Consider the following 9,657-nt stretch of genomic DNA (forward strand, 5'->3'; position numbering starts at 1 on the left):
TGTGTTTAATTTCGCCTAAAATGATTTTTTCTAGTATGTATATGCATGAGATGTTTTCAAATTATGTGTATTCAATATATATAATGTTACATTCTGAAATCTTGTGTCTCATTCGTTGAATAAAAAAATAGCTTATTAAATAATATATATAATATAAAAACTAAATAATGGACTAATCCGCGACGTCGGTAAGTAATTAAGGAATTAATTGATACCTACCTTAATTTAATATATTAAAACCGATAGCCAACATTACAACGTAACTCGATAATTATTTCATGTAACAACTACTAGTTAAAATCGTCATAATTAACTATGATTAATTAGAAAAGCATACTGGCACAAATCCAGCAGATACAGGTTCAGCTCCCGTCGGGTGTCGTATTTTTTTTTCTACAAAATGATTTTTTCCAGTGTGTAAATGCACGAGATGTTGTAAAATTTTGTATTTTAAAGTATTTTAATTAATAAATACGTAACTAAGAGCACTGAAAAGAAAAAAATATTAAATGTGAATTCATAAAAAGATCTCATCTTACTATTAAATATTATTTTATTGTTAGGTTTATTAATAAAATTTAGTTTATTAAATTTTATCTATTATATTGAAAAGTTTATAGTTATAATGTATTTATATTAATTTGAAAAAAAAACAACAATTTTTATAAAAAAAAATGTATGTTACATGAAATCCTATTTATTTATATAAAATATAGCTTTAATCTTGTAAACATACTTAAATTAGATTTTATATATACGACATAATAAAAAACCTCCCGAAAGCTATGCAACTTTGATATTTCAAATCAAAATATAGTTAATAACTCTAGCGTCCATGACAGAAGTCGTATAACGTATACCATTTTCACGGCATGTTGCATTTAATTGCGTTTTTCATAGATTGAATAAGTGGTAACACTGTTACGAAAGCTCTTTTGGGTGCGGCCAAGATCTACACTGGATTGTAGAGCCAATGAAAGAAAAAAAAACCTAAACCATGTAACCTAACCTGATGGATTGAGAATCCACGTCAAATAGTAGAGAATGCGTATATACCAAATATAAAATAAGTATAGTGGTATTCGAGAACAGTGGTTATATAAAAAAAATTATAAACTTATAATGTGGGCATTATTTCATGGTTTGGCCAATTTATTTATGGGGAACATTTCTTGATCGTATGAAATACAAAATATATTTCCTGTTTTTGTATATGCCTGTAACCTAATCCTGTGCTTTCCATATATTCCATTTCCATTCCATTCAATACTAGTCATCTTGGTCAAGTCTACGTTCACAATTTTGTCATTTACCTAGAATATGATATTCGGTTATATGGATAAACAGAATATGATATAGCAGAACATAAATAATTAGAAAAAAGATATAAAAGAACATGAATTAACAACGATGACAAAACATACCAGCGATAAACAGAAATATGACAGTTCAGAACTATGAAAATTCAGAACAGAGGAAAAATATAACATTTAATATTGAAATTGTCGTATCTCTAGATTATGTTGTATATATTTTTTCTAATACATGTTTTCATGAAGTTGAAACTGAAGTTCATACCTGCTCTCTCTTTTGTGCCAATACCGGATGTAAGAACTGTCTTTGACCAATACTAGCTGCCACATTTCCTAATGAGAATAACTACAATGAAGTTCTCACATATTTCTTCTCAACCTACACCGAAGGAGTTGCAGGAAGATCACCTCTCTTTGCAATTAGAATATGGAATCATTTTGAGGCTGCTGCTGAAAAATTTGCTCAAACTGCAAATTATTGTGAAGGTTTTCACATCGCCTTAAGTCACCTAAAATATGAGATTATTTAATATATATTATAAAATAGATATTACGGTTATTATTAGCCAATGCTCACAAAGGTCACCTTGACGTTAGAAAAGAAAGGTATGAGACCCTGTAATCGAGTGGCAATAGTAGTTAAGAAATATCAAAATCAAGAAGATGAATTGAGGTTTCTTCGCCGAATGGCCAACATACAGTAATTGTATATATATATATATATATAAAATATTTATAGTTTTATTAGTATTTAATTAATAAAATAGATACAACAAAAATAAATATTTTATTTTTCCCCTATTCTGAATTTTCATAGATGTTCTGTTTATTGTTTATTCTGTTATTATCGTGTTCTGTTTTGTCCGGATATTTAGCAATAACAAGAATATTATTGAGTTAAATATCGGTTTTAATATATAACATTTATTTACACCTCTTTACGTCACCTATCACCTTTATCTAATGATGTATCGTGGATCCATATTGCCAGATAAAATATCAAATTCAATGCGAAAGTCATTCGACATCGCTGATATCAGCGACAAAATAAAAATCAATATGGAAAGTTACAAATTAAACATACTTAAAAGATAAATTTAATAATATCACCATGAAAGGTTCATTTACAAATCTGCAATTGTTCCGATAAAGAAACATAATATATCGGAAAATACCCCTTACACGTTTAATAACACTCCGTTACTGTGGTGTCAGGTAATATGAACTTAGTCATCTTCATAATTCGGCTATGCATAGAGTCATCAATATTAAATCTAATTAAAATGTTAAAATTTTCAAAATCTATAGTATTATCCAGTAATTACATATAATTGATAGATATCCGTCAGATTTCATTTACATATCAAACATTATAAAATGCACATTATATACAGAGCGTCGCATTCCATTACAAATAAAAGATAAAGATCTAAGCGACAAAGAGCGACATACTCAATTTTATTGTGAGAAAGAGATATGAGATTAAGACAGTAGGTATTACATGTTGGCTGTCAGAATGTATAGAATTACTAGTAAGGCTATAATTAAATCTTGATGCCTTTTTGTTCATTTTATTTTGTAGTTTTTATGTTGTCTAGTCATGTCATTAGTAACTAAAATTATATTTAAAGTATTTTTTCCGATTGTACGATATCAATTTTTGCATTAGTTGCATACTTTTAATTTTGCTGTGTATAATGACGCATTAGATTATGACTGTTGTGCCATTATACCATTGTCTGAATGATAATAATCATCCTCATAATCACTGACTTAACAACCCAAGGTTGTGGACTCCTCCGGGAACATCCTCCATCTCACGTATCATGGAAAAGTATCCTCCAGGTTTGGTTTGATATCCAGGATGACTCTTGGCAGCTGGGAACCGTTAATTTTTGCTTCATAATTCGCCCATCAGAGTCTACCATGTTTAATACACGTAAAGATATTTTCCAGGTTATGTCATACACGCCATATGTCTCCATATACGAGGGTGGTCCCAGAAGTACCCGACCTAACCCGAAAAATTTGAATTTTTTTATTTATTTCTTTACGTAGTCTCCATTAAGGTCGATATACTTTTTACAGCGATGTTCAATTGCTTTAACACCCTGTTTATAATGAGAATCGTCGAGCTCCCCAAAATAGCCATCAACCGCCGACTCCACCTCTTCATTGTTGGCAAATCTTTTACCACCGAGCCATTTTGTCAAGTTTGGAAACGGAAAATAATTTGAGGGGGCTAAATCTGGCGAAAAAGGTGCATAAGGAAGCAATTCGAACTTTAACTCATTGATTTTGCCCATCGTGATAACGGATGTGTGAACTGATGAATTGTCCTGATGAAACGAAACTTTTTTTTTCGCCAAATGCGGTTGTTTTTTCTTGATTTCATCACTCAAACGCTGCAATAAGTTTGCATAATACACGCCGTTGATTGATTTTCCTTTTTGAAGATAATCAATGAAAATTACCCCACGTGCATCCCAAAAAACTGACGCCATGACGTTGCCTGCAGATGGAACTGTCTTCGCCTTCTTTGAAGCCGATTCTCCCCTTTTAGTCGATTGTTTTGACTGTTCTTTCGTCTCAGGTGTAAAATGATGAACTCATATTTCATCCATGGTTATGAATAGATGCAAACACTCTGCTTTATTGCAGTGAAACTTCGTCAAACACTCGATTGAAACATCCTCACGATGGTGTTTTTGTTCCATTGTGAGTAATCGCGGCACCCACTTTGCGCGGAGCTTTCTCATGTCCAAATTTTCAGTCAATATGTGATGTACAGCACTTTTTGAAATGCCTACTATGTCTACTAGCTCGCGCAATTTCAGTCGACGTTCATCCAATAACATTTTGTGGATTTTCGTCACCATTTCTGGCATGGTCACCTCATTTGGTCGACCACTGCGATGTTTGTCTTGGCAGCTCGTACAGCCTCATTTAAACTCAGTCACCCAATATGTTACTGTTGTAAACAAAGGAACAGGCACTCCAGAGTAGAATCTAGCGCCGCTTTGATATCAGTTGGACTGAAGTCTTTTAAATGAAAGTAACGTATCACATAAATATGACCAATTTTTTTCATGTTTACAAATTCACTGAGAGCGTTCACTGTTGATGGCTGACAAATAATTGCTGAACAACGTAGCATCGTCAAACTTCAAACTTAGGCTTTATAAGGTTGGTACTTTCTATTTTCTTCTTCTTTCTCGGCACTACATCCCGGGGCGGGATTTGGCCTCCTCTACAATTGTCCTCCACACGCTCCTTTCCCTGGCTGCTCCTCTCCAGTCTCCAGCCCTCCCCATCTTTCTCCAGTCCTCTTCGATACCGTCAGCCCACCTCTTCTTTGGTCTGCCACTAGGCCGTTTCCGCTGTGGGATCCACTTGGTCATGATTTTTGGCGTCCTGTGCTCAGGCATTCTCTCAACGTGTCCAGCCCACCTCAGTCTTTGGGATTGACAGAATTTCACCACCGTTTCATGTTTTATTAATTCTTACTTACTTACTTTACGGTACTTTCTATCATGGTCACTATTTTCAAACAATAACTGCAATCTATACGTCAGGTCGGGTACTTCTGGGACTACCGGTAGTATGTGGCCAGAATATATCCAGCGCAGCACTCTAACTTCCCTCGAAGACATCGAGCGTACATTCGTCGACATTATTGGATATTATTCTGATTCAATATTAGACCTTAATCGACTTTATAATAATTAATAATATAGTGAATATTAATATATAACATATTTTTACGCCAGAATACTACTATATTTAACGCATACCTTTTTAATTATACATTTATTATCGACCTCTGCCAATAATTTTACAAGCACGATAATATATTGTCTTCCTGGATTACATATGTTGGCATCATCCACAGAATATACCTTACGATACTGGTTGTCTTTTAATTGGGAAACAGTTGCTTTAAACTGAAACATATTATTAAAATATCAATTTAGCTGTCCGGAACTACTCTCCGTAGAGCGGGAGAGGCAGAAAATGTAGTGTGGTGCGAGATGTTCTAATTGGTAATGACAAATAAAATTGGTAGAAGTAATGGAAATTTATGATTTTGCTTTAAAAAATACATACAAGTGAAATATCTATAGGTATAATATATCTATCAAAAATTTATTTATTAATATAATGTTAATAAAGTTTTTTTGCCCATTTTTATCATAATTTTTCATAAATCTACAAAGAAAATACATTTTTAAATTTATGAGAAAATAAAGTTATTCTGCTGAACCAATAGTACTATTACATGCCTGCAGATAGGACTAATAAGTTTTAAATTTAAAAGAAATCAATAAATAAAGATTTAAAAGTATAATATTAATAACATAGTATACCTAGTAACATAAATACTAGAAAAAACATTAACAGGAAATTAATGCAAAAACAATAAAAATTAATCGTATTATGGTAGCTATTACATATAAGTTTAAAATAAATAAGAATCATAATTTATATTGAGCAATATAAATTTGTTAATGCTTTTATTACTAATTGCGATGCCTCACCAGACATTGCATGTAACTTGGAATCCTAGTCATAATTATAGTGATGGATTTTCATAAAATTATAAAATAAATCTAATAATCTCGACACACATTGCCTGGGAGTGCCCAATTAGTTTTTGCAGTAGGAAATTACTTAGGATGGTGCAGCGCTGTGGTTTTTTATTTCTTTGTTTTGAACGAACTTTCTATTATTGATATTAGCAGTTTGACTTTTCGCGTATTTGTTACTTTTTTGAGCAGTAGGTAGTTGTAAATAAAAATAAATCAATTTATCAGTAAATTCATACATATTTGGTTAAAAGTCGAAGTTAAGAACTCGGACAAATAATTGACAATAACCACGTTAAAAATAATATTTTCTCTAATACTAAATCAGTAGATAGCAGCGGCATGCGGTGACCTTTGTTTGCAGGGATACTGTTGAAAAATAAATACAACTATACTCTTTGCCACATATTATCAACGTAGGTTTTTGTGTCTAGTTGAAACTTGGCTGCCGGTCTATGAAGAATGATGGTGATGGCTGTGATATAATATTTTAATACTAATAATATAAAATTTTCAAACTAAATCTACCAAACTATTGCGCAATATATACATACCCACATGATATTATTACATATTAATCATTACGGGAGATGCGGAGGATTTACAGCATCCATGAACCGCACGCCACTGGTAGATAGATAAAAATCATTTTTTCTCACGTTAATATCAGTGGTTATACTGAAGTTTCGGAATGATTCAGTGGCCTAACATAATCAAAACAAAAAATGTCTGCAAAAACGTAGGTAGTTAATTATTTGTAAGACAGAGTGCCAGGAAATGGCCTGAGGCGGTTCCTGATCATAGGTGCTGGTTATTTGTAATAGTACTAAATTTACTGTTGCTGAGGCTTGTTACGCCGCCTTCCTTTCCTCCAGGATCCCTCCAGCGTACACTTTCCGAAATCAGGCTCTATATACCACATTTTATCTACGAAATCGATTAAAAAAACCATTATTACCATAACATTAGGTGCATCCTCAAATAATGTGTAGTTTCCAACAATGATAGAGTGATTATTATGTGTAGTGGTCATGTCTATGTTGAGTTTTGTCAAATTGTGTTGCTTATTACCTTTACACACATAAAAATTGGTAAAAGTATATCCGGAAGGCCCCTGAAAAATAAAACAATTGGATGCTATTCTATTATTAATATCAATACTATCGATCGAAGGTACTTGATAGAACTTGAATTTAAATTTTAATGGATTCAAGCTCTGTACTATTCCATTTAAGGAATGCTATTCTCTTGTATTAAATCAAATACCATAACAATGTGTAGGTTTATGTTTATCTCGATGAAGAGGCATTCAACAGATATTAAAAAAAACTACCTCTAGTTTATTAATGTATATCTTTTTTATCGACACCTAAAGTTATTTTCACGGCAAAGTATACCATTGGGTCCATTTAAATCCAGAATTAGTTTTGCAATTAGATAATCTAAGGTCATTCTAAGTCCGCTTAGAGATGTCACTGATCATACGTCTGACGTCCCCCCTGAACAGTTAAGTGCAAAACATGGAATATAGTTTAGGGTGGTTGAAAATTTTCCGTCAGTAGGAGGTCTAGACCGATGACAATAAAATGGATATGTTCTACAAAATATAACTCACGAATAGATAAGAATATAACTCACAAAATTTTTCATAAAAGTTAAACTTCCAGACGCCGAAAAATATTCGCCACATATTATTATGGTAAATATACCAAAAAACACTTGTTTACGCGCCTCCATTTCAATGATGTATGTTTCAAGGTTCGTTATTACTATAATAATGAGTCGAAATGATAAAAATATGCAAATGACACTAAATTCATCAAAAACGAATTAAAATGGCATAATAATAAGTAATAATAATGCAGATGAATGTTTGTTTTATAGCTACATAAATGATTTTATGAAGTCAGTAGTAACGCCAATGGAACAATTGGACGCCGCACTGTCGTAGACAAGTAGACGAGGAATTTTAATCAGTTTCTATCTACTACTTAGTAGTTTTAATTTATTTGACTCTTAACATAATGTTTTTTTATTGCGGATTGAGAATAAAATAAAAAAATGTTTTTTCTTTGGAACTTAAACATATGCACGATTAAATCATTATTTATGTGTGGATATTTAAATTCTCACCAACAATTAAATCATAATGTAATAATTTAAATATAAATAATAATATTAAATAAATTTTTTGAAAGAACCTATAAGTACCTAACGTCTATTTATTTTCGAATTGCGTGGAGTCCAGTTGTCCCGGCGCCAAATCGTCCCAGATCCATAGTAGCTTATTCTAGCCGCTAGCGGCTAGGTTGTGCGTCGATAAGCTAGCAGGAGTGACGAACCTGCGGCTTTTTAGGGTCTCAAGTTTGGCCTTTTGACTGAATCCAAATTTTACAAAGCATATTGAAGTTTGAAAATGAACCTTATTATAATATAGGCTGAGTTAATTTTGCTACCATTCATCGAAATTTATCTGTAAGATAGAATAAAAAAAACTATTGAATGATTCTGACATACCAAGCTTCAGGGCAGATTAAAATTTAGTTGTGATTTTATTTTCCACATACTTCGTTCATATAGAAGTCTATTAATGCTATAGTGAAAGAATTGAACATTGCATATGCGCAGTTACGATTTATTATGATGCGTACGAATTACACAGGTCCCCTACAATATTATGTTTGAAAGTTGAAGATTAGCGTTATAGTAATCAACATTGGTGGATATACTATTCGGCAGTGGTGTTTGACCAATTGATTAGGCAATTCCAAACAATATTTAATTAATGTACATCAAGGCCTGATCGCCATCAGTGCGAATGATAAAGCATTCGGCACGCTTATAATTATTTATCTACGCTAGATGCGTTAGCGTTAGAGTAAGAAGAAGTAAACAGAATTTCTGCGACTGAATTAAATATTTTTTGTAAAAGTCGCCGGTAAAATATTGATTTGAATGATTACATTCATTTAAAAACTGCGAGCACGTGTTTAAAATTTAAAAATATATGTTTAACTAAACTTGTGTTTGAATTGATATATTATTGCATCAGTTTATGACTACCAATGATGTTGTTTTTAAATTAAATTAACTTTAAGCTAGGTAATCGCATGTACACAAAGTATGTAGGTAATAAGAAAATATCTAGTTGTATTTAATTTTTTTTTAACTAGGTGCCTATCTATATTATTATTTCTGACGATCGCGATCACTCTGAAAAATAAAGCGACTCAATCGGAAAAAATGTTTCCAACCACTGCTAGAATGGTATAGAAATATCAGCAGGTAATCGTATGAAAATAGAACAAAGAAAGAAAGAATGTAGAAATTCATGAAATATAGTATCAACAATTAAAAGAATTTGGTGAATTCTTGTAAGTATTATAATGTAGTGAGAGTTTTCAGATACATTTTTTGATGCATTGCACTCCACTTGCGTGGCGTGCAGTGCTCGTGTAGATATACATAAATAAATATAAATCATTCGGTGTTCGAATTTAGAACTAAACTCATCACACTAGTATACAAAGTATTGAATGATAATATGTCAAATGTTAGCACTTGGCGCCTCAAGACAACTTATACTGATGGATCTTTAATAATATGTCCCCACAATAATTATTATTGATGGATGCATGATAGAATGTTGTGTTTATAGCCAACCTTTTGCATAATGTGCACAATTTTTTTCACAGACGAGTTCAGATGCGCCATACAACGCAAGTACCTTTTCTACCTTCTAACGTTCACGGTTGGGG

The 9,657-nt window shown here is 32.2% G+C and overlaps 1 long non-coding RNA gene across 1 annotated transcript; it reads right to left on the reverse strand.

The window, feature by feature from the left end:
• Positions 1 to 589: 589 nt before the first annotated feature.
• On the reverse strand, positions 590 to 7,653 carry LOC147074937 (uncharacterized). Its single transcript, XR_015070021.1, has 4 exons — positions 7,538 to 7,653; positions 6,858 to 7,013; positions 5,108 to 5,257; positions 590 to 1,313 (listed from the first exon to the last, which is right to left on the reverse strand). It is a non-coding gene; the product is annotated as an uncharacterized LOC147074937 (long non-coding RNA).
• Between the last annotated feature and the right edge of the window lie 2,004 nt (positions 7,654 to 9,657).

This window comes from Rhyacophila brunnea, unplaced genomic scaffold (genome assembly GCF_057557595.1).
Source record: "Rhyacophila brunnea isolate RB1 unplaced genomic scaffold, BYU_Rbru_1.0 scaffold_15, whole genome shotgun sequence".
Lineage (NCBI taxonomy): Eukaryota > Metazoa > Arthropoda > Insecta > Trichoptera > Rhyacophilidae > Rhyacophila > Rhyacophila brunnea.